Below are 24,388 nucleotides of genomic sequence, written 5' to 3' on the forward strand. Positions count from 1 at the left end.
TTACAGTCTTACCTTTCTTTTTTCATAAACTCAGTCAATTAGTCTAGCTTAAAATTTTTCTTTGTTGATTCTAGCATACTAGTCGGCAGTCATAGGAGGTATTCTTCTTCAGTTCTTCCCCTCTTTCTCTTCGTGACTTTGTCTTTCCGAAGACTCAGAGTCTTCTATTTATTTAACTTAAAGGATATGTTTGGATAAAACTTATTTTGCTAAAACTGAAAACTGAAAACTGAAAACACCGTAGTAAAATAATTTTTAAATATGTGAATAGTACTGTGTGACCCATTTTTAAAGAAAAAATTATTGAAAAGTGAAGTTTGTGGATCCATAAATAGTGCACAAATATACTATTCTAGGTCAAAAGTTACGATTACTATTTATAACAGTGATAAACAGTAATATTTTATTCCTGAAACGCGTGTCCAAAAAAAAAAGAAAAAAGTTGAAACGTAAATGTGAAAAGTAACTTCAGTGAATTCAAACATATACAAATTATATATATTTTTAGTTTGTTTCACACTTTCACTGCACAATTGTTTGATGGGATGGTGGTACCCTTCTCTCCTATTAATGATAGGAGTAGGAGTGTAAGACACGTTTTTTCTTGTTTTGCTATGATAGCTTTTCTACCCCTCTTGGTACCCTTCTCTGCCATGATAATTGATAGGAGTAGGAGTGTAAGACACGTTTTTTCTTTAAAACTCAGCCATAGGCATAGGATGATGGACTCAGGAGTAGTGGAGTACAGCTGTACAGGCTGGTCGGCTTCCCGCACTTTTTTTTTTTTTTTATCTGACACTTTATTTATTATTTTTGGGTCATTCCATCAAGTGTCTTGCACACTCATTAATAATTCATTTTTAAAAAATTTTAATATTATTTTTATGAAAAATAAAAAAAATTGTCAAAATATTAATTAATTTTTTCATTTTCCATAAAAACTTTCTTTAAATGAATTATTAACCAGTGCCCTAAGAGCACTCGGTAGCATTTTCTTAAATTATTATATTAATTAATAATTTAATGTGTATCATATCAACTCATTTGTATTATAATAATGACTAATTTATTAAACTTTGTATTAAATTAATTTTTATTTGTGCAGGATTAAACTTTAAAATGGTTACGACTTTAGAAAAATTGCAATAATCAGGTTCTACTATGTCACAAGAAAGATTAAGTAGATTAGCTATTATCAATTGAAAAAGAAATATTAGGGGAACTTAAATACAAAAACTTAACTAGTAATTTTGCATCTCAGAAACTAAGAAAAATAGATTTTAAATATAAAAAAAATTCAATATATATATATATATATATATATTATTTGATTAATATTTAATTATAAAAATGCCTCATTTAAAATTTTTGCCTAAGACCCCAAAAGTTGTTGAAGTGACCCTGGTTATAGTCTTGAAATTTTGGATTATATAAAAATTGTTTGATCTAAATTATAAAATTACAAATTGAACATGTGACAATAATCAAACTTGTAACAATCATGTTAACATGATCAGTTTTATGTCATCCATTGCTTTTTCCTCAAATAAATTAAAATTTTAAATTTAAATTGTCTATAATTACATATCTAGTTATCTACTCTTTAGTATCCCATGCAATAATCAAGAAAATTCAAGAAAGAATATTTTTATATAACACGTATTTATTCAAGTTTAAGCTCCAAATTACATCCTCCAACTTAAACTTATTTTCAAATCAATCATTTAATTTTTTTTCTTTCTTTCATTTCAATCTTTAACTTTAAATGTATTTTCAATTTAGTCATTCCAATAACTTTGGAGATATTTTCCATTCCTTTTGCTAAGGAAATTATATATATGCCAATAAAATTCTTGTGTATTCTAGTTGCATTCTCATTCCTAGTCAATGAAACATTTCTAAAGCCTTTTTAGATCAACTATTGACAAAAATTTAATTGTTGTCACTTTTATTTTACTTCATGCTAAATCACAAGAGCTACTTTCAAATAGGATGGCATTTATATTGATAAATATGTTTTGTTTCCCTTTATACTTATATATATATATATATATATATGAGATAATTACAACATGCTGCTAAGCTCATTATACATGGAGAGATGTCAATTCAATTACAAAACTCTTGGTCAGCATATAATCTTTTTTAGATTGTAACAAAATTGTTCAGCATATCAAACCATGAGGCATTTGCTCGTTGCCCCTACTCTGTGCATCTCTAATGTGGGAAAGAAAGCAAGGAAGGGACCTCTACAGTGCTTAAAATATTTTGTTTTTGTTTATTTGTTTTTTTCCCTTATGTAAAACTCATATTTCTTATTATTTAATAAATACTATGAAAATATAAATTAGTATTGTTATAAACTTTTAATCTTTTTAACCATCTTTTGATAATTTTGGTCAAAGTGCAAATAATTTTCTTTCATAAATACCCTTAAGTTATTACTATTTGTTATATAATGGACAGCATTTTTCTAAATATGTATACATCCGTATGTAATATTTTAATAACAACTAATTGGGGGGAGTTGGCTTAGGGGTAACAACTAAGAAAAATTTAATTAGTTGCTTTTATATCTTAAAATTTTTATGAAAGAAAATGATATCATTCATTTTTTAAGTCATTGATACGCCAAATTCTTTCAACTTTGAAAATGTGTGACACCATCAGAAGTCTTTTTTTTTTTTTTTTTTTAAGGGAAATACCATTAGAAAACTTAAATACTATTAGCGTTTTAACAAGTCTTTGATCATTCTTTGGAACTTCGAAAGACTTTGAAAATTCAAGTCTTGAAATTTTTTTCTTTAATTGCTATAATCTTGGAATTTTGGACTATATTAGAATTGTTTGATGCAACTTGCAAAGTTATAGACAAAACATGTGGCAATTAATTAAACATGTAGCAATCATGTTATCTAAATAAGCTTTATGTCATCCCTTTCTTTTTGTTCAAATTAATTGAAAAAATGATTTATGATTAGCAGTACTCATTTTCCCGTGTAATAATCATGAAAAATCATTTTCACAAACGGTACTTGGAAGCTGAAGCTCTAGGAGGAAGACTAAGCAAGATCAAAATGATGTCGTCTAGATTTAGTTAACAGACTTATCAAAACAATGTCACTCAACTTAAATGAATCCTCATTGAACCAAAATATTACTGTTTACATTAACTATACGGTACCATTTTGTAGCCAAGCTGGAATATGACTATTAGAAACATAGCCTTCATTACAACTTACAAAATACATAACTTTAATATATTTTCAAATTAAACATTTATATTTCATTTCCCCCCATTTTAGTCTTTCAATTGTGATCTAGTATCAATTTAGTCATTTTGTCAATTTTGTCCGATCTCACCATAAGTTTTAGATTTTTCACTTTATAAAATGATGTTGTTTTAGTGAATTCTATGAGGTGGATCAAATGGAAGAGCTAAATTGAAAATGAATGAAAATTAAAGGACTCAAATAAAAAAAAATTAAAACAGAAAAAACAGTGAAAAAAAAGCACCGAGTTGAGAACAATGCAAAATTTGAGTAAAATTTCTAATTTAGCCTATATTTAGTGAGTTTTATTCAATGAATCAATTAGATCATTTATAGAGAAGGATAAACCTAATTTAATTAAAATTTGTTTAAAGAAAATCAAACCTAAGTTAATCCAAACTATATATAGTATGTTTTGTGTATTGTTGCATTATTTATAAAATTAAAAAAAAAAAAAAAAAAAAACGTGAATTATAATTTGTTCAAATTAAAGCTCCAAAAAGTTGTCAGGCCCTATATTTTCTTAGAAGAGAGGAAAGTATCACTAATCTTCGCATTAATAATAGTGTTGATGGATGTAATAAATCCTGAAACTACTTGGGTTGGTGTCTATGAATGATTCCTATATATACAGACTTAAGCGGTTTGTGTATGCTGTGAAAGGGTGATGAAAAATATGGAGTGAATTTTGTGGCTAGGAGTTGGTAGGTTTTTGGCCTACAAGAACCCAGTAGGAGACCATAAGGTCCAAAACCAAGATTATCAGTCACGACACAATTCTAATCCCTAGTGTTAGTGTATTTTATGGGTTGGGCGCTTTAATTTTCTTTACCTTCTCAACTCTCATTATCTTTTAGAAAAGACTTTAACCCAGTAAAACGTTTCAAAAAGTCTTTGGCCCATGACATGGAAAATTAAGGTCTTGTGGGTCACTATATTAACTAGCATGAATTGTCTCTTATGCGTTACATTATTATTATTATTTTTTTTTACTGGATGGGTTACTCTATTTTTTTAAGACAACCAAAATTCAATTCAGTTTACCCACGTGACTATCTTTTGCTTATGCTAAGTAGATATATTAATTATTACCAAAGTATTAAGTTACTTATTAATTTTTAAGGTGTTTATTCCATGTAAAACTCTATTACCTAAGCTTTAATAAATTTAATATTCTATTACACCTAAAGTTCATTTACTAAAATTATAAAATAAAATTTAATACATATTTTTTTGATAATCTATTATAGTTTTGTGTTTTAAATAATTTATTTTAAATGAAACTCTATTACCAAAATATTAAGTTGCTTATTAATTGTTAAAATGTTTATTCCACGTAAAACTTTATTACCTAAGCTTTAATAAATTTAATACTCAATTACAACTAAAGTTCATTTATGAAAAATTAAAAGATAAATAAAATAAAATATCATACTTATTGTTTGATCATCTATTATAGTTTTGTGTTTTAATGTAGTAAACTACATATTACATGTTGTGCTCATGCCGAGTGACTCAAGATATATTGCACATAAAATTAAAGAGTTTTTGTCATGTGACTAACTAATTATTTAGATAGTTAATTTACTCTTGACTAACTAATTATTAAAACGGTTTTGATAGTAATAGCAAAATGTTTTATTTCTTTTACATAAAATTTTAATTTATGGCAGAAGAATTCTACTAGAATACATAAAATTAAATAATACTATGAGAGAGAGAGAGAGAGAGAGAGAGAGAGAGAGAGAGAGAGAGAGTATTTAGGGATAATAAAACAAATGTGCAAGATAATCAATAGATAGGATATTATACAATAAATAATTTAAATGAATATGTACATTTTATAAAAGATATGGTGGGACATGCAAAATCTATCCCATTCATTTGTTTATTTTAATGGGAAAAAATTGCATAGAATAGAACACACAAAATGGATCAAACAAGGCCAAGATTGTCAATGTAACAACTAAGAAAAGTTTAATTATTGGCTTTATCTCTTAAATTTAGTATGAGAGGAAATACACACACACACACATACATATATATATATATATATATATATATATATCACTGTTGTTTTTTTAAGTCTTTGATTTGCCAAATACCTTCAATCTTGAAAACGTGCGGGACAAGGGTATAAAATCATGAAGAACGTTTCTTTGGAATTTTGAAGACTTGGAAAGTTATTTTTGATTTTTTTTTTTCTAGAAGTAAAGACTTGGAAAGTTATGTGTTATAGTCTTCCTTCTATTAGCCAACGTGAAATTTGGACTATAAAATAGTTTGTTTCAAATTGCAAAATTGCAAACTGAAGATGTAGGAATCATGTTATCTATGTCCCTGTATTGACCCAACAATCATGTTATCAATTTATCATGTGGCAATCATGTTATCATATAGCAATCATGTTATATAGATCTCCATTTTTTTTCTTTTTACTCAAAGTAAATAATAATGTTTAAATAAATACAAATGTAATTCAATTTATTTATATAACAAATAAGAGGGAGGAAGGACAAAATTGTAGATTAAATCATATTTACATTTAAGTTAGTTTTTTTTTTGGATAAAAAAAATAAGTAAGTTAGTTATTAATATAAAAAATAAAATGGGAATTATCATTTCTGTTATACTTATCTCACTTAGCCTATACCAACTTTAGATGAAGTTTTTGGATTCAAGTTTTAGTTTTTTTTTTTTTTTTTTTTTAATTATTATTATTATTAGAGAGTTTCAAACTAACTGGAACCCACAAGTTCAAGTTTTAGTTCATCGATTCATTATATATATATATATATATATATCTGTGTGTGAGAGAGAGAGAGAGAGAGTGTGTGTGTGTGTGTGTGTGTGTGTTTTGTAATAAATTAATTTCTAACCGATTCAACCCAGCAGGAGACCATAACCACGATTATCAGCCACTAGCCTCTCTCGCGCGTGCTCAGAGACTCTTCTATTTTTTGGGTAAAATTTAATAATTTGCATCAATTATAATTTGAGATTACTACATTTTCTAATCACAAAAATACCCAAGGGTGTAATGAGTATTACTTGAATCAATGCACTTTTTCGATGCATTACTAAAATTAATATGTACCTTAAACCCATGCAAACTTAATATATGTAAGGTTGAATTTATAGGCAAGGTTATAGGTGAGAGTTAAAGATATATTTTTACTATGTTATCTTCAAGCTTTATATCTACTTAAATTTAGGTTGCAAGGGTATTTTTTGGGAAAAAAAAAATCGGTCCAAACAAAGGAAGTTCCTTAAATAGTAGTATAAACAAGTCAGAATTCTAGTCCCTAGTGTTAGCGTATTTTATGGGTTGTGCGCTTTAATTTTCTTTACCTTCTTATTATCTTAAAAGACTTTAATCTTGTAAAAGTCTTTGGCCAATAAGATGGAAAATTAAGGTCTCGTGTTTCATGAGAAAATTAAGGTCTTGTGGGTCACTTGTCAAAGACATGGAAAATGTTATCAGTGGAAATGTTGTCACTTGTCAAAGGCATAGAAAATTAATCTCTTTTTTATTAGTCCCTAGTGTTAGCGTATTTTATGGGTTGTGTGTTTTAATTTTAAAAATTGATATATCTACAATATTTTTACAACAAATTCTAAGTGGCAAGTTGTTACTAGTTGTTATTGTTGGGGCAAAAAAGTAATCTTAGCGTTTGTTTGAAATTTGAACCAATAACAACTAACCACCTATAATTTGTTGTTAAAATATTGTTGATGTAGCATCTCTCTTTAATTTTCTTTACCTTCTCATTATCTTAAAAGACTTTAATCCTGTAAAAGTCTTTGGCCAATAAGATGGAAAATTAAGGTCTCATGTTTCATGAGAAAATTAAGGTCTTGTGGGTCACTTGTCAAAGACATGGAAAATGTTATCAGTGAAAATGTTGTCACTTGTCAAAGACATATAAAATTAATCTCTTTTTGATTAGTCCCTAGTGTTAGCGTATTTTATGGGTTGTGTGCTTTAATTTTCTTTACCTTCTCATTACTTTTAAAGACTTTAATCCTGTAAAAGTCTTTGGTCAATAAGGTTGAAAATTAAGGACTCGTGTTTCATGAGAAAATTAAAGTCGTGTGGGTCACTTGTCAAAGACATGGAAAATGTCATCAGTGGAAATATGGTCACCTGTCAAAGACATAGAAAATTAATATCTTTTTGATTATTTTTTTTTTTTTTTTACTGGATGGATTACTCTATTTTTTTATTTATAAGAACTAGTTTTGAAAGTCGAAAAAAATCAGATTATCCGGCTCAGATGTAAAAAATTAAAAAATCCTTATAAACAAGTATCATAATAATTTCATATACCTTAGATCTAGATTCACTCGTATTGATACCTTTAGTGGATATATTTTTAATTTTTTATTACCATCAGCTTGTAAAAATAATATTTGAATTGGTCAGTTCTCATTTGCTACAGAAAAGAGTCAAAAGACTTGTCCATGTTTCTACCCAAAGTCCTCTTTTTAAAGTCATTGATCTGCTGCGAGATTCCTTCACCCTTTGGAAACGTATTTCACCATTACGAGAGTTTAACCAGCCTAAATTTTGGATTATAATGTGTTGACGTTTAACGTGAAAAGACATGGGAAGTCATGTTTTTCTGCGGGGTCCATCTATTATTATCTGCCCCAAATTTTGGACTATAGAATTGCTTGTTCAGACTACTGAGGGCCCGTTTGGTTATAGAGTTCAAAAATTATTGTTTAAAAAAATGTGAAAATTGTAGTTTAAAAAGTGTTATTGAAATATATGTTTTTAGTGTTTATAAAACAAAAAAATGTGTTTGGTATCATGGTTTAAATAACATGTTTCAGTGTTCAAAAACATAAAATATGTGTTTGGTATGTGTGTGTTAGATGGTAAAAAAAAGCTGAATAAATTACAAAATAAATATTTTTTAAATCAGCAAAGTACAAAAAAAATATAAAATATTGTTTAAATGCTGCCGGTACTGTTCAGTGTGGGTGAAAAAGCTGACCGGTACTGTTCACCTTAATTACAAAAATGCCACTCAGCAATGGTTTTTGTTGTTCAAAATCAATCCCAAGCTGATTTCAAAAACTATTGTTTGAAACATATGTTTTGAGCAATATTTTTTAAACAATACTTTTTGAAATCAATGACCAAACATATTTTTTTTGTTTTTGAACAATATTGTTTAGTGTTTAAACATTAAACAATATGTTTTGAAATCAATGACCAAACACTCTCTGAGTCGTTGCAAATTGAACATGTAGCAAGCAATCATTAAATGCCTAGCAACCATCTTGTCTGGGTGTCTGAATTGACCATGCTAGTAATGGTTAGCAGGGACTGTTTAATGTTATATATTTCTTTTTGCTCAAATCATTCTTATTTTTAACAAAAACAAAATTAATAATTACATGAAGAAAATTTTATTAAAAAATTATATGTATTACAAATTATATCCTCTAATTTTATTTCATTTTGTTTCTTTAATTTAAATAATTTGTTTTCATTTTCATTTTTTTTATTATTTAGTCATTTCATGTCCAATTTTAACTTTATTTATATTTTTCACTTTTCTAAGGATGTTGTTTTAATGGACTTGACAAATGGAGATTGGATGCCAAGAGCCTTGTAGTTGAATTGATTGACAACTCCTAATATTTTTAATACATCCAAAGTTCAAATCCCCTCACCTGAGTGACTATCTTTTGCTTATGTTAAGTAGATATATTAATTATTACCAAAATATTAAGTTGCTTATTAGTTGTTAAGATGTTTATTCCAAGTAAAAGTCTATTACCTAAGCTTTAATAAATTTAATATTCTATTACACCTAAAGTTCATATATTAAATATTAAAAAATAAAATAAAATAAAATTTAATACTTAGTTTTTGATCATCTATTATAGTTCTGTGTTTTAATGTAGTAAATTGCATGTTACATGTCGTGCTCAAGTTGTGACTGAAGATATATTGCAAGTAAAATTAAAGAGTTTTTGTCATGTGACTAACTAATTATTAAGATAGTTTTTTTTTTTTAGGGGAATTATTAAGATAGTTAATTTACTCATGACTCACTAATTATTATATGGTTTTGATAGTATTAGTAAAATGATTTTCTTTCTTTTTCATAAAATTTTAATTTATGGCACAAGAATTCTACTAGTATACATAAAATTGAATAATACTAGAGAGAGAGAGAGAGAGTATTTAAGGGATAATAAAACAAATATGCAAGATGATCAATAAATAGTATATTAGACATTAAATAATTTAAATGAATATGTACATTTTATTCAAGATCTGGTGGGACGAGCAAAATCTGTCCCATCAATTTGCCTATTTTAGTGGGAAAATTTTGCGTAGAATAGAACACAGAAAATGGATGCCGAGATTGTCAAAGTAATAGCTAAGAAAAGTCTAATTATTGGCTTTATCTCTTAAAATTAGTATAGGAGGATATATATATTACTGCTGTTTTTTGAGCCTTTAATATGCTAGATTCCTTCAATCTTGAAGACGTGTGGTACGGAGGTATAAAATTGTGAAAAACGTTTCACCATGGCTTTTGTAATAATTGTTTGGAATTCCAAAGACTTGGAAAGTTAAGTGTTATATTCTTCCTTCTATTATGCAGTGTGAATTTTGGATTATAAAATAGTTTGTTTCAAATTGCGTTGCAAACTGAAGATGTAGGAATCATGTTTTATGGGTTCTGTATTCACCCAGCAATCATTTAATCAATTTATCATGTTCATGTGGCAATCATGTTATCAATTTATCATGCTTATGTAGCAAACATGTTATCATATAGCAATCGTGTTACACGGATCTCTATTTCTTTTCTTTTTGCTCAAATAATTTTTTTTAAAAGAAACTCATTTATAATTACATATATAGCCAAATTTACTCATTAGTATCCCACACAAGGATCAAGGATAGAGAAAGTGGAAAAAAATTATGAAATCATGAAAAATAGTCACCAAAGTATACACGATGTGCAGTTAGAGACCATATCAATCAAGTAGTCATTAGTGTCATAAGTGGGTTTGCATATTCATAAAAGACTCAAAGCATTCATATTCGAGTGTTTAAAGAAATACACATTTTACACGAATTTTTTTTTAAAATAACAATAAATATTAAACAATTTAGTTAATTGTCATATTTCAAAACAATTTTGAAAAATAACATCTCGAGTATCTAAAACTCGAGTTCCAGATGGAACTCGAGTTTTTAAGTCTCGATTTGGAGAAAAAAAATCGCGCTGAAAATCGAGTTTTATAAACTCGATTTCCATAAATTGCAAAAAACGCCGCTATATGGCTTTAAAACGTCACTATAGGGATTAAAAACGCCACTATAGGGCACTCTAAACCTGGTACTTACAAAAATTTTTTGCAGGAAAACGCCGCTATAGGGATTTAAAACGTCACTGTAAGACTTAAAAACGCCACTATAGGTGAAATTTTTTGCATAAAACTCGAGTCTTAAAGACTCGAGATCTAAGTGGCATTTTCCCACTCAGAACGCGAGTATTTGAAGGTCGAGTTTTTTAAGTGGATAAGTGGATCTCGATTTTTTGAAACTCGAGATGCTATTTTTCAAAATTGTTTCAAACGTTGTCTAACTTACAAAATAGAAAGGCTGAAGGAGGTTATTTCGCTCAAAACCTCCATTTTACACTCTAAAAACCTACTTTATCTATTTTACCATACCATTTTACAACTCACCTCATCTCAGTTTTTATATTTACATACAACACATTAAAATAATATAATTTACTCCAACAAATAATAATAAACCATTTCACGAAAGTTTTGATACTACTTTTATGGAAAATAGAAAATGTTATCAAAACATTAATTGTTTTCTCTTTCTTTTCCCATAAAAACTTTCATAAAATAGTGCACTAAAAAATATCCTTAGATCATCCATTAACTTTTTCCTAATAAGATTTCCATTATTTATTGAAAAAAAAAATAAAAAGCTTTAGGGTTCATTTGGTTGGAGGGGTGGAAAAGTGAAAGGATAGAAAATATTTTAATTTCTCTCATTTTTGTTTGGTTGGAAGTAGAAAAGTGGAAGGATGGAAAAAGTGAGTTTGTATAAATTTACTCTTGCACCCTTGTTAAAAAATGATAGCCAATTAAAACAAAAAGTAATCACCCAATTTATTAAAAAATAAAAATCATGTCTTGTTAAATAAAATAAAAAAGGCAATGTCTAGGAAAAAAAAGAAAGAATTGGACGAATTGCCCTAGTGCAAGTACACATGGGCATTTTTGTCCATCAAGCAACCTCATTTTCTCTCTTTAATTTTCTCTTCATTTTGGGGAAAAAACTTTTTTGTAGGCTCAAGAAGAAAACACTCAAACTTCACGATTTATTTTCCTTCCTCTTCACCCAACTAAATACACTTCAAAAAGGTTTTTCTTTCCATTTTCTCTCTAAAGTTTTCCATCTATCCTATTTCACCTCTACATAAACACCCCATAAAACGTGTATATAAAGTGAAAAGTGTTCACTCTAAAAAAAATAAATAAAAAGGAAAAAGTGTTGAAGTAAAGTCTTTTACAGTTTACTATTTTAAATTTTCAAAGAATATACTGGCAGTGAAGCAATTAGAAAACAAGAACAAGTAGCAGTCTTGTTGACGGGAGCGGTAAGAAAAGTTGATGCCCCTCACAAGTCATGCCTTGGCAGCTTTAATTAATGTTCGGTGAATTTGGGAAGAGTTCATTGATGGCAAGACATTTTCAAGACGACACTGTCCCCCTCCCTTACAAAGCCTAATTTTGCTTTGTTTTGTTTTTTTGTTTAACATTTGGACCAAAAGGTAAATTTGCTGGAATGACCAAAATAATATGGAATTTCCAAAATCAATTGATATAATCTACTTTCTCAAAAAAAAAAAAAAAAAATGATATAATCTATTACTTTCACTGTGATGGAATAGTGGAGTTGTTTGTACCGGTTTTGTGACTTGTACAACAAAGTCTAGCCATAGTGACATGTAGAATGTCTTTAAAATAATGCATATAGAACGGGAAAAAAAAAATATTTGCACCTTTCAATGGGCCATGGCTAATCTTTGCATATCCATAGCTGACCCAAAATTTTAAGATTAAGGTGTGGTTGTGATTAAAATATTTTTTGCTAAAAGAAGATGAATTCTTTCTAATATTAGTGTTTTTATTTGCCAAAAATGTTATAACATGGTAGCATATCATACTCTTCTTCGTTATGGAAACTAGGGTTCAAATCCTACCTCTCTCATATTTGTAACTATTAAATTATTAAAAAAAGAAATTTCTTTATTTGTGTTCACTCCATCACTTAAGTTCTTAGATGAAAATAACTCAATTGGCGCTTCCTCTTCACATAATGTCTGGATGGAAGCTGAGGTTGTGTTCCATGGCATTGTACCCCCATGCGTAACATTTTATTCCTTCTTAGCACTGGAAGGACTATCTCTATGTAGCCAAAATTAATGACTGGCTTATGAGATCTTGATATTCTGCTGAAAAATGAAGGTTAATTGGCTAATATTTTATAAATATTGCGAATATATAGCAATGGGAGAGCATTTTGTTCAAGTTTAATGATTCCAAAAGAAATATAAGAACAATTGGATCTATTGTTTTTATTATTTATTAATGAAATTGGATCTATTGTTGTTTCAAACATAATGGCTGCTACCCCTATACTCACTCTTATAAAGCGAGTAGCATGCTTGGTTGTGCTAGATTTTATTTATTTATTATTAATATTTTATTTTTTGGAAATATGGTAGTGTAAGTGTAGGTTAGATATAGTTGCGGTAACTTACTGCCTGAATAGATTTTATGGAATATTGCCATGTGAAGAAATTTGGTTTTGTTTTCTTGTGGGAGTAATAACATGTAAAATACTAATGTATTGGTATAATTGTTGTTTACTTTCTAGGAACTCTTGTACAATATTTTAAGAATCATTGTAAAAATTTATTTTCTAAGTACTAGCCTTGAATTTTATTATTGAGTTTTCTCTGTTTTCTTAAATTATTAACGATGTATATTAATCATCTACTATTTTGCATTAGAACATGAACATGATTCTCTGTAAGAGACCATAACTCATGGTTGACGGAATTGTATCTCCAAAGTGAAGTAAACTGACTCAAGTTTTGTGGTATGTTGGAAAATGTACATGGTATCTTGTTTGAAGTATCTAATCGCATTATGGATGAGTACTCTTGTAATGAATGTTTTTTTTTTTTTTTTTTTTTTTTTTTTTTTTGTTTTTGTTTTTGTTTTTGAAGAATGTACTAATGCAATCGGCAAGAGAGGAGGAAGCCTATAAGCACAAGAAGTAAACTAAAGAGGCAATAGAACTATAGAAGAGGTGCAAGAGTACATAACTCATGGTTATGCTCACTATACTGATGAGAACACATTGCTTCTGGCAGTGATTAAAATATAGGCCTTCTCCGTTGTTTGTATTCAAAATAAAAACCCGATGGTGCATGCTCATTCCTTTTTCCTTATTAGCTTAAAGTGACATAGTAATGGAATTTTACGTTTTTATTTCCTCTATTCTTCAAATAATTTTTCATTTTTAGTTGTGAGCATGAAATTTGCTGATAAAATCAGTTGACTAGTACCATTTTATTCTAGTGTTCTTTTAAGATTTTGACTATGTTGTAGGCTATCTGGAGATGTTTAAGAGTCGTAAGCATGTGGTACAAATTCGTAGCGAGGAAATCTTTTCATGCTGAAGGGAATGACATCCGAAACCTTCCAAGGATGTTCCCTTTCAAAGAAAAACCAATCCAAAAGAAGAAAGAACTCTGTTAATAACTTCCCTATAGAGAACCACATCCATTTCCACATTGGTCTCTGTGGCAAAAGCAATTTGTAAATCCAATTTAGTCCAAAAGTAATAGCTAAAGTCCCTTAGAACACCTTTATAATTTTTCCCAAATAGCTAACAAATGAACAGTTTCAAGACATTTGTTGAATACTGCCCATTAACAAACCAATTTCAGCCAATTTTAAATTCATTTCTTTTCCTCACTGACACTCTCTACCTCAATTAGACCAAAATCTCTCTCTCTCTCTCTCCTTTGAATAAAACCTCCATCCTTTGTCATTACCATCACCGGTGGCTTTACTGATTCTGTTGGCAGATGGGCAACGCTCTGTTCATCTTAATTTACTGATTTTGATTGAAAATTTGTTGATTTTGTTGTGAAGGTTTACTGAGTTTATTGATTTGGTAGAAGAGTATACTGATTTTATAGATTTGGTGGATGAGTTTGACAGTGAATTCAGTGTTCAAAGGCCTGGGTTTTCAATGGCAGGAGATTGCTTGGTTGTGTGAGTGTGCGGTGGTGTTATGAGCGGCCGTGAAATAGGATGGGAAAGCGAGGAAAAAAAATAATATTTTCATTAGAGTAAAAAAACAAATATTGAGGTTGATGTAGGTATGTGATTGTTAAAATAGAAAAAGTAGAGTTTTTAGAGTTCGTTTAGTTAAAATTGTGTAGACTCTAATGTGAATTCTCCGAAGCCCCAATTAAAATTAATACAATATAAGCTCCCAAAAATTAGTTAGCTTTTAGTAACATTCCAAACATTGGAATTCTATATTTCTAAAGAACTCAACAGCCATAACATATCTCTACTCTATGCCGTTGCCATTATATATAGACTCAAATTAGTACACGCAAGAAATGTAGAAGTCATTGCTACTACAATCAAACATTGAACTTAAGGAGAAGCTTGTATGAAAAAATAAAGATGTCAAGAGTTCATTATGGTCAAGATTGTCACTTTAAGAACTGACAAAAGGCAAGGAGCAGTTCCGTTGGACCTGACCTTGAGATCCATCCAAAACATTATTCCCTGGTATCTTCGTCATTGCCCAAGCAAAGTCCAGTCTAGCGGTTGATCTGTCATCTGAAGCATAAGCCCTTACCAGTCTTGCGGTCTTCTCATTAGCCAGCTACTGCTGATTAGCAAAAAGGAGTCCTCTCCCCTTTTTAATGATTGGCTGTGAATTCATGCAGACTCACTCATTTCCAATGATTCCATGAGTTGAGAAGAAGGCTGACTGGTGGATCTATTACTGTCTTGGCACCTTATTCTCGTCTCAGTGAGGAAATCAAAAGCTGTGGTTGGGTCAGGCTGCCCTGTCCCCTTGAAGTTAGAGAGGTGTTTCTATATGAACTTACAGCCAATCTTCCCAATGTTGTGTGCATCTTCAGATGATCAAGAAACATGCAACCAAAAAACATTTCAAACCTTTTTCAACTGTATAAAACAAGTTTGTAGAATGAGAAAAGGCCTAGCTAGTAAGTACCTAGAAGACTGACTGTTGCTCTTTCATCAAAACCTCTTCAGGGCAAAAAGGTGAAGTGCCTTTGTTATATTACCACCCAGTCATGGAATCTCCATCAGTCCATTGAAATATGAATGAGTTCTGTCCCTCGAGCCTGTTAACACTAGATAGAAAGGGCCACCAGCCTGAGATGTTAAGTATAATAGTTTACATCAGAGAATTCCAATATATATATATATAAGAAAACAGACAAAAGCACAAAATAACTATGCTCAGCTTGGTGGAGGTAAAGGATTTGTAATTAGTTGACTGCAATAAGTTGAGTCTCTTGATTTCCTAGGCTAAAAAAAGGAAAAAGGAATATCAAATTTGTTTGTTTATCTTTTCTCCTTCATTGCTCTCTATAACAAATAAAAAAAAGGGACACAAAGAAACTGGCATAATGTGGAGAGGGAAGGATAAATTGGGAACAAAAGATATAATGGGAGCGCAAAAGAAGAAGAAGGTATATATAAGTAATGAGGGAGATAAAGAGAGAGGAATGGATTGTAGACAATGTTTTAAATTCCATTCCATTCCAACTGGTATATTCCATTCGGGTCTATAAACTAGCATATTAAACCCTCTATTCTGTCTCGGTCAAAATTCTAACATTTCAGGTGGAATATGCATTCCTTAACAAAATTGCTTTTGTGGCTTTCTCATAATTTTTTTTTTTTAAATCCCACTTTTAGGAGATTTTATGAACTTTTTTAGTTAGTTTAATTATGTATGAGAATTTTTTTTTTTTCAAGAAAGAAAAAAATAAATACGTGTATGTAAATGTATGAGATTTGATTACGTAAGAGATATTTATGAGCCTCTTGTTGTTTAATTAAGCATTATATTTTCTGCATTTTTTTATTTTTTATTTTATATGTTTTATAAGTTTCAAACTTCAAGGTATTCAATTATTCTCATTTGTTTCAGTGACCAAAGCTTAAGTGGTCTATTGAGGTATATGTACAAACACTCAAAGACGCAGCTGTTTTGAACCTTTGATTAACTATGGACAGAGAGTACCAGCAACTAAGCATAAATTATTTCAATATCTGGAGCAAGAAAAATAAATGATCATTGAAAGGGAACTACTAAATCAGGATATTTACTTAATATAAGAATACAAAGAACAAACATAAGAAATGAAAACTATATAAGAATACAAAGAACAAACATAAGAAATGAAAACTATGTATGTGGGGGGGGGGGGGGGGGGGGGGCGGAGAAGATAAATTATGGACACATACGCAGTTTAGGCATTGCTAAAAGACAGAAGTCGCTATTTCAAAACAAATCAAAACTGTAAAAGAATTAATAGAGAAAAACTTCAATTTACACTTAAAAGAAAAGATAATGATAAAATCTCTAAGCAGAGCTACAAACTAAAAAGTTTTCCTGGAACAAACCATCTTCACGACACATAAAAAAGATAAGTGATTTAATTTCACTAAATAGTTACCAGAGTCAAGGATATGTAGTCATACCAGTTCCTACGATAGGGAAAATATTCTGTGAGCTACTGATAAATGGAATCAATACATAGTCTGCATATCCAAAACTAAGTCCCAATCTCTAAAATGGGTTTTTTGACAACAGTCATGCATCTTAAAATTTTTGGAAATTTGAGTTTGCACCATACAAGCTCTCTATCAGACAACCAGAGGTAGCAGAAATGACACTTTTGACGGCATCAGCAATTCAGCAGCACTCCTAACCTCCAAATTTGAAGAAATTAGATTCTCAAGTAACAAATGAAGAGATGAATGAAGACGTCCATAACAAGAAAAATCTCCTCGTAGGCATAAACTAAATATGCCTATTCCTTGAACTATAACCAATTTAAGGAAACATAACTATAATCAGTACCACCTAAAGCCATTAAGGAGAGCCTGATAAGTGGAGAAACCAACCTTTTTCTTCTATTTTGGATTTACTTGATTTATGTAATTTTTGTATTTGATTTGTACACCCTTGTATACTTCCTGTGTACTTGGGTGTCTCTCTCTTTTTGATATCAATAAATCCTTATTACTTATCAAAAAAAAATTAAGGAGCGCCTGATAAATTGAAGCAAGATTCACTAAATGAAATAAGGTGAAGGAAAATGTAAATTCAAGTCGTAGTATAGCAGTGTCACAGAAGAAGTGTAACCTGTCGAATGAAGATGATGGGTTAGATTCAGGTGAATGGATCCCAACTATAGCATTGTTAAATGTGCATAACTAGGGGTGTTCATCAAACTGCATAAACTGTACAAATCACAAAAACTACACCAAAACCTCCCGCAAAATGACATAACCACATCGCACAGCACCGCAAGTAATAGTGTACCACACACACTGCGCCACGTGATGCAGTGTAGTTTACAGTTTTATAATAAGAAAACCGCACCGCACCACACCTTCTATATATATATATATATATATATATTAATATATATTTTTTAATATTAAATATATTATTAATAGTTTAATAACCCTAGTTTTCAAAAAAAAAAAAAATTTTGATAACCCTAGCAAGTGTTGATTAAGAAAACTAGCCCAAAATAAAGAAAAACAAACTCAATAGTTTAAAACTTGATCCAAAACAAAGGGAAAATATTGGGCTGGGCAGGAAAAGCCCAAAATTTGGAAAATATACCGGCTTCAAACCGTTCAAATTGCATCTTATACACCATATCGCATATGTGACCGTGAAATGAGGTGCAGTACGGTTATGCTTTTGGCTAAATTCTAAACTGCACCACATCACACATGTGATCGTAAAAATGAGGTGTAGTGCGGTTATGATTTTGGCTAAACTGCACCGGCAAGTGCAGTGCTAAAAATGACCCAAAACTACACCGCACTGGGAACACGCTATGCATAACAAAAAGCATACCAAAAACTTCAGCTGGCATGGAAAGTGTAATTGAATATTGATGGCAATAAAGCATAATGGCATTTGATTAAAAGCTACCCCTATGAGCAACTTTTGAATTCTAATTGCTGATCAAAGCAATAAAGAAAATTATAGACAAATAAATTTCTTTGTTTCGAGACACAAAATTGTAGACTTTCCTAGTTCTGAAGTTCAAACTCAAAATGAATCAACTAACGTGTCTTTCAGATGATGAATCAACTTACATTCAAAATTATAATTCTATATTTCTAATGAGGTCATTATGGTCAAGAATGTCACTTAGAAACTAACCAAAAGCAAGGAGTGGTTCCGTTGGACCTTACCTTGAGATTGAGTAAGAACATTAAGCCCTGACATCTTCATCTTCATCTGAACATTAAGCCCTTAGCAGTCTCACGGTCTTCAACTTTGCCATCAATTGCTGATCGGCAAAAAGGAGTCCTCTCCACTTTTACAAGCTCTGATAGTAGTGAGTGTCAAAACCAATGCCTGAAACAAATTAAATCAAAACCCAACCTAATCAACAACAAAACAAAACACCCATTATATAGAAACCAAAAGAAATAAAAGAAAAAGCAAAAAACTCGTTGGATCATGTGATACCCACCATTTTCTTTGCTTCTACTTGTGTCACTGGTCAACTACAACAGAATCGATCAACTTTATTTGCAGATGAAACCGCCTCATTTGCTTTGGACTTGAAAAGGGGAGAGAGCATCGATCAAGGCAAAGGCATTTGTTCTTCCATAAATTTCAGCCAAAATCATCAAACACGGATTCAACACAACTCAACCACCCAACTCAATTTATTATTTATTTATTAGTCATGTCATTGTCTAACGTGCTATACATACATTCTGTGCATCCCATAAACATTTATCGTTAGTGAAATAACCGTAAAGACTAAATTTAAAACAATTTCTAAGATTTAGAAATCAAGATAAAAACTCAAAAAAATGTAAACTAGAGTGAAAATTGGCCCAAAATGTAAGGAAAAATACGCATTTTTACCTTCTTAATTGTCATAAAAACAAAATTCTTGTAATTGTTAATTGTCACTTCAAGTGATAAAAAGGAGATACGGGAGAGGTTTGATTGATGGTAATATAATAATATTTTGCTTTACCAAATAAAACAAAATTTTACCCAAATCTTATAAAAAGTGAGTGTATGGATGTCGCGTTTGTGTATTCGCATTTATGTTTTTCTTTTCCTTTTTTTTTTTTTTTTTTTTTTTTTCACGCGTTTTTTGCTTTTTGAGACAAATGACATTGTTCATCATTATTCACAGGACCTACAATCACTTTATTCAGAAAAATTATATTAAAAATGGGTATCACGGTATTATTCACATATTTAAAAATTATTTTGCTATAGTATTTTCAGTTTTCAATTTTCAATTTTGATAAGGGAGTCAATTTCATACTATAATGACCAATACGATTGGTATTTACCCAATTGGTACCCAAGTCAGTATAGAAACAAAGTAGAAACGTACCACTAGAAATACCAGGATTTATCAGGTTGTTCCACCTATGCTAGGATGTATTCCGGTTTTGGGTTAGTAAATGTATATGGACCAAAATTAAACCAAAACTTTTTACTGTTTCTTTTGCCTTTCCTCTTCTTCTTCACTTTCTTCAATCACTTTGTCTTTACATTTCTCCGTCTATTGTAGTTGTCTTTGAATTTCTTAGGCTTCTTCGCCTCTTCATCTTCTCACTCTCTCCTTCTATGTCACTGTCCCTTAGCTTCTCTTTTTAAATTTCTTATCCTCTGTGATCACATGACCTTAAACTGTGACTAAAGAGTGAAGACTAAAAAGTTTAGTCAATTCCCATCCACCATTCATTATTTCAATTAGCAATACTAAGATCACAACTAATCTTCAATTAGTATTGCGGCCACTTTAATCTTCAAGTTTCAATCTTAATTCGGGTTTCAATTTGTTTTATTTTTATTTTTAGAATTTGACGGGTTTTTTCCCCTGAAATTAATGGTAGGTCCATTATTATTATTGGGCTAATATATTGGGTTAAGGATGAATCATTTTTTTAATCACTAAATCATTTTGGGTTAGGGATTAATCTCTAGACCAAGCATGTTTACAATAAAATTATAGTACTATTTTGGATAATATTAGAGATACTATAAATTTTACATATTTAGTTTATAAACTACTAGCCTCTAAACACGCATGTTATGCATACTTAGAGGCTCTTCTATTTTTTAGATAAAGTTTAATAATTTGCATCTATTATAATTTGAAAATATTTTTTATTTTTGAAAAAAATAAAAATGATAAACTTTAGAGATAAACAATAACTGTAATTTCTTTTTTGAACGTGTATTTGAAAGTGATGTAGTGATATAGAGAAAAATTTGGGTAGGAAAAATAAGATGAATATGTGAAGGAAAGAAAGCTAAATTTTAGAAGTTTTCTTAGTTTTTAAATTAGGGGTGTTTTACTTTAACTGGATGAAAATAAAAAATAAAAAATGCTAAATTTTAGGGAATAAAAAGAAAATGAACTTGAAGGGAAAAACAACATAAAATTTAGGAGTTCTTTTTTCGAATTCAAAATGAAATTTGTTATTTGACATTTATGACCCATTTTCTAAGAGAAGTTACCCTTCATTAATGATGGTATTCTTGCATCACATAAAAGTTCAATTCGAAGAGGGAAATCATCTTATAAATAGTATCGATTATGTCATGTGTCAACTTTTCAAAAAAATAATTCTGATATTTAATTTGTAAATTTATTTATTATGTTATTGACGTGGTATCAATAAAATTCATTACAATGTCAATTTGTAATTATAAATATTTTTAAAGCAAAATATGGTAGTATTATTAACGTTTTTCTTCCCATTTTGGGAAAATTCTTAGGTATGTACTCTCAAAGTAAAGAAATTATGCTATCTCTTCTCATATGAATGTGAAAAGAATAAACACTATTCTCTATGCTCTGGAAATACTTAAAAATTACTCCTCATTTCGTAATCTCTTGTTGGTCTATGTGTGGGTTGAGCTATAAATTGCACAAAACTTTAATGAATTTATTAATTTGTTTGTCAAACTATCACGCATAAATGAAAAGGATACGAACGGTGAGAGCTCCAAAAATAAGTTTATTAATTTTTTTTGTTATCCTATCAGATATTAATGAATGTGAAGACAATGATCTCAATTATTGTGGAAACAAGTTGGATTGTGAAAACACAGATGGTGGCTATATTTGCAACAGGCGAAAATCTAAATCGAAGATGGTCATTATAAGTATGTCTCTATACTTACTAAATTATCAAAATAAATATAAAACTAAAAACTCAAATCATATTGTTACATGATTCATGATTGAGAACAGGGCTCTCCGCGAAGAGCCTTGTAGCTAATTTAACTTCGTTAAATTATCGCTAGCAATAGTCTAAGGTTCCCCAAGCATAATTTTTCATGTGATAGGGGAAAGAGATTGTCTTAGACCTAACAATCAATACATGCAGTAATTTCAATATCTCTTGATGAAATTCAACCTTAAAATATATATATATTTTTTAGTGTTCTTTTCCCTTATGGTTCATTTGGACAGTGGTATTTAAAAACAAAAGCTTCGAATTTCAGCTTTTAGTTTAAATGACTTGAATAAAATATGAAGTAACAGATTTTTTTTTTTTTTAATAATATGATAGTACAAAGAAGGTGAATATTGAAACCCTGATTCTCCCTAACTTTACCAAAACTTTGGTAGCTCCATCTGAACTTGTACTCCCTTTATGATCTGTTTGGATTAAAGGAGAGTGAAGAAGAGTAGAATAGAGAATTGGCCCGAAAAGTAGCTTATTTTTCAGCCAACTCTACTCTACTTCCCTTAATCCAAACAGGCCCTTAAGGAAATATAAGTTACTTTGATGTATAGTCCACATCACTAATAATGCACCTAATATTACTTTGTATAGTTCCATTTTCCATAGCAATATTCAAAGCTTTGGATTCTAACAAATCCACTGAGATTATATTCTTCTTCATGTCTGGTAAATATTGAACTTTCGTTAGGAAACGTATTGTTGCATCATGCAATTTCAATTTCGTTCGTGTAGATAAAACCACCTTACAACTATTCAAGTCTGTAAATTGTAAAACCATTCCTTATGGGGACAAATATGATAGGTACTAGTAAAATTTACTATACACTCATCTGAATAGCAAACAAATGATGAATCAATCAAGTCCAATTCAATATATTGTGCTACATTTGCATATGATTAATCATTTTTGTCCTTATTTTTCAAAAGAGTACGATCTTTTGTCCAATGTGGAGAACTATGTTTAGACCCTTAAAAAGCTTAACTACCAGTTTTAATAATTTATACCATTATTCAACTAAGTAGTAACTAATTCAGTATTCAAGTATAATATACAAAATGGATTTTAAATAAATAAATAAAACAAAAAAGAAAAAGAAAAACAATTAAGAATAAATACACATAGAGAGAGAAACAATATTTGTTCATGGAGTGAAAACATAAATAGTAAAAACACACGACTTCTTGTATTTGTAGTCACACTCAATAAGTCAACTATGAAGGTTGTTGTAGTATAAATGATGCTCACATAACTTACCGTATATGTAGTCAAATTAAGTACCCGAGCTTCCTATTCCTGCTAGCAATTGTAGACTTTTCTTGTGCCTTCAAAGTTAGTTGTTTTTGCAACTCAATTTGCAGACCGTAAAATTGATCTCTTAATCACTCCAAGGATTCTTGAAGATTCGATGTTTTTGTTGTGGTTTCAAACAACTCCAATACACAAGTAATGATCTTTGTGTTTGGAAGTAAACAAACTTTTAAGAATAGTCAATTAGAGAGGTGAAGAACTAGAAGGCTCTTAAGTTTTAGTGTCTCCGTTTTCCTTCTCTTGTGATTAGACTCATTAGAGTTTAAATAAGGTTTAAATATAAGTAGCCTTTGCTCTTGAGGTGGATACAAAAATAAACTTGGAAGGAAAACTCCGGAATTTCCATATTAGGATCTTGATCGATTGAGAGTCTACAAAATTTCTATTTGAACCTTCAATCTTGCATGACTGAGGTCTGTATTTTACTTAACTGAAGTCTTTAGATAAGAAACTTTAGCCTTCAGCCTTTATTACCCATACTTATTACAAAATAAAATATTCAAAATTATAATTAAATTTGTCGTCCTAGAATTAGCCGACACTAAAAGTCCTAACAAACTCCCTCTTTGAAATTTTTTTGACATAACACCTTAATACAAACTCAACTACTAACAGTCCATTTGGTTGGAAGATTTAGAAGATGATGAAAAAAATGGAGAATAAAATATGAGAGAAAATAACTTTTGCGTTATTTGATTGGGAGAGAAAAGGAGAGGGAAATTTGGTTGAGCCCGGGTGTTTTCCCTCTGGACCCACCAAAATATAATCTCCCTAAACTGGGGAGAAATCAAGAGAGAAAATTAATGGAAACACAAAAGTCATTGGCGTTTGATCAAAAATATTTGTGCAACAACATTCTACTTTCCTCTTTCTTTCTTTTTTTTCTTTTCTTTTTTTTTTTTCCATTCAATTTTTACTTCTCATTTGTTTTGGTTTTTCTTTTTCTATATTTTTCATCCTTTTCTATCTTCTTTCATTTTTGTCATTTTATGTTACTTCTCCTCCATTTTTTTTTTTTATTTATCTAAGAGAGGTATGCGAGTAAATTTATACAAACTACATTTTCAATTATCACATTTTCTTCTCAACCAAATAAAGAAGTTTTCTATCCCTCCACTTTTCCACTCTTCCACTCTCCCAACCAAACACCATGAGGGTAAACTAAAATCTCTTTTGTCTC

General features: G+C 29.9%; 2 protein-coding genes across 22 annotated transcripts in view; both read right to left on the reverse strand.

Annotated features, from left to right (window-relative positions):
• The window catches only part of LOC126720924 (receptor-like protein 6), a 224,904-nt gene that overhangs the window by 20,611 nt on the left and 179,905 nt on the right, over positions 1 to 24,388 (reverse strand). For 9 of the 18 annotated variants that reach the window (XM_050423836.1, XM_050423834.1, XM_050423835.1 and 6 more), the window contains 2 exons: positions 15,613 to 15,776; positions 14,927 to 15,511 (listed from right to left, as the gene is read on the reverse strand). The exons of 5 other annotated variants lie outside the window; for them this stretch is intronic. The gene's annotated coding sequence lies outside the window, so the exon portion shown is untranslated. Of the gene's footprint in view, positions 1 to 14,926; positions 15,512 to 15,612; positions 15,777 to 18,854; positions 19,048 to 19,138; positions 19,325 to 24,388 lie in introns of those variants that run through there. 4 more of the 18 variants (XR_007653731.1, XR_007653733.1, XM_050423815.1 and 1 more) reach the window with 4 other exon arrangements.
• Positions 1 to 24,388, reverse strand: part of LOC126720923 (receptor-like protein 6) — a 142,619-nt gene that overhangs the window by 6,478 nt on the left and 111,753 nt on the right. The gene's annotated exons all lie outside the window — the stretch shown is intronic.

The sequence above is a fragment of the Quercus robur genome, chromosome 4 (assembly GCF_932294415.1).
Source record: "Quercus robur chromosome 4, dhQueRobu3.1, whole genome shotgun sequence".
Classification (NCBI taxonomy): domain Eukaryota; kingdom Viridiplantae; phylum Streptophyta; class Magnoliopsida; order Fagales; family Fagaceae; genus Quercus; species Quercus robur.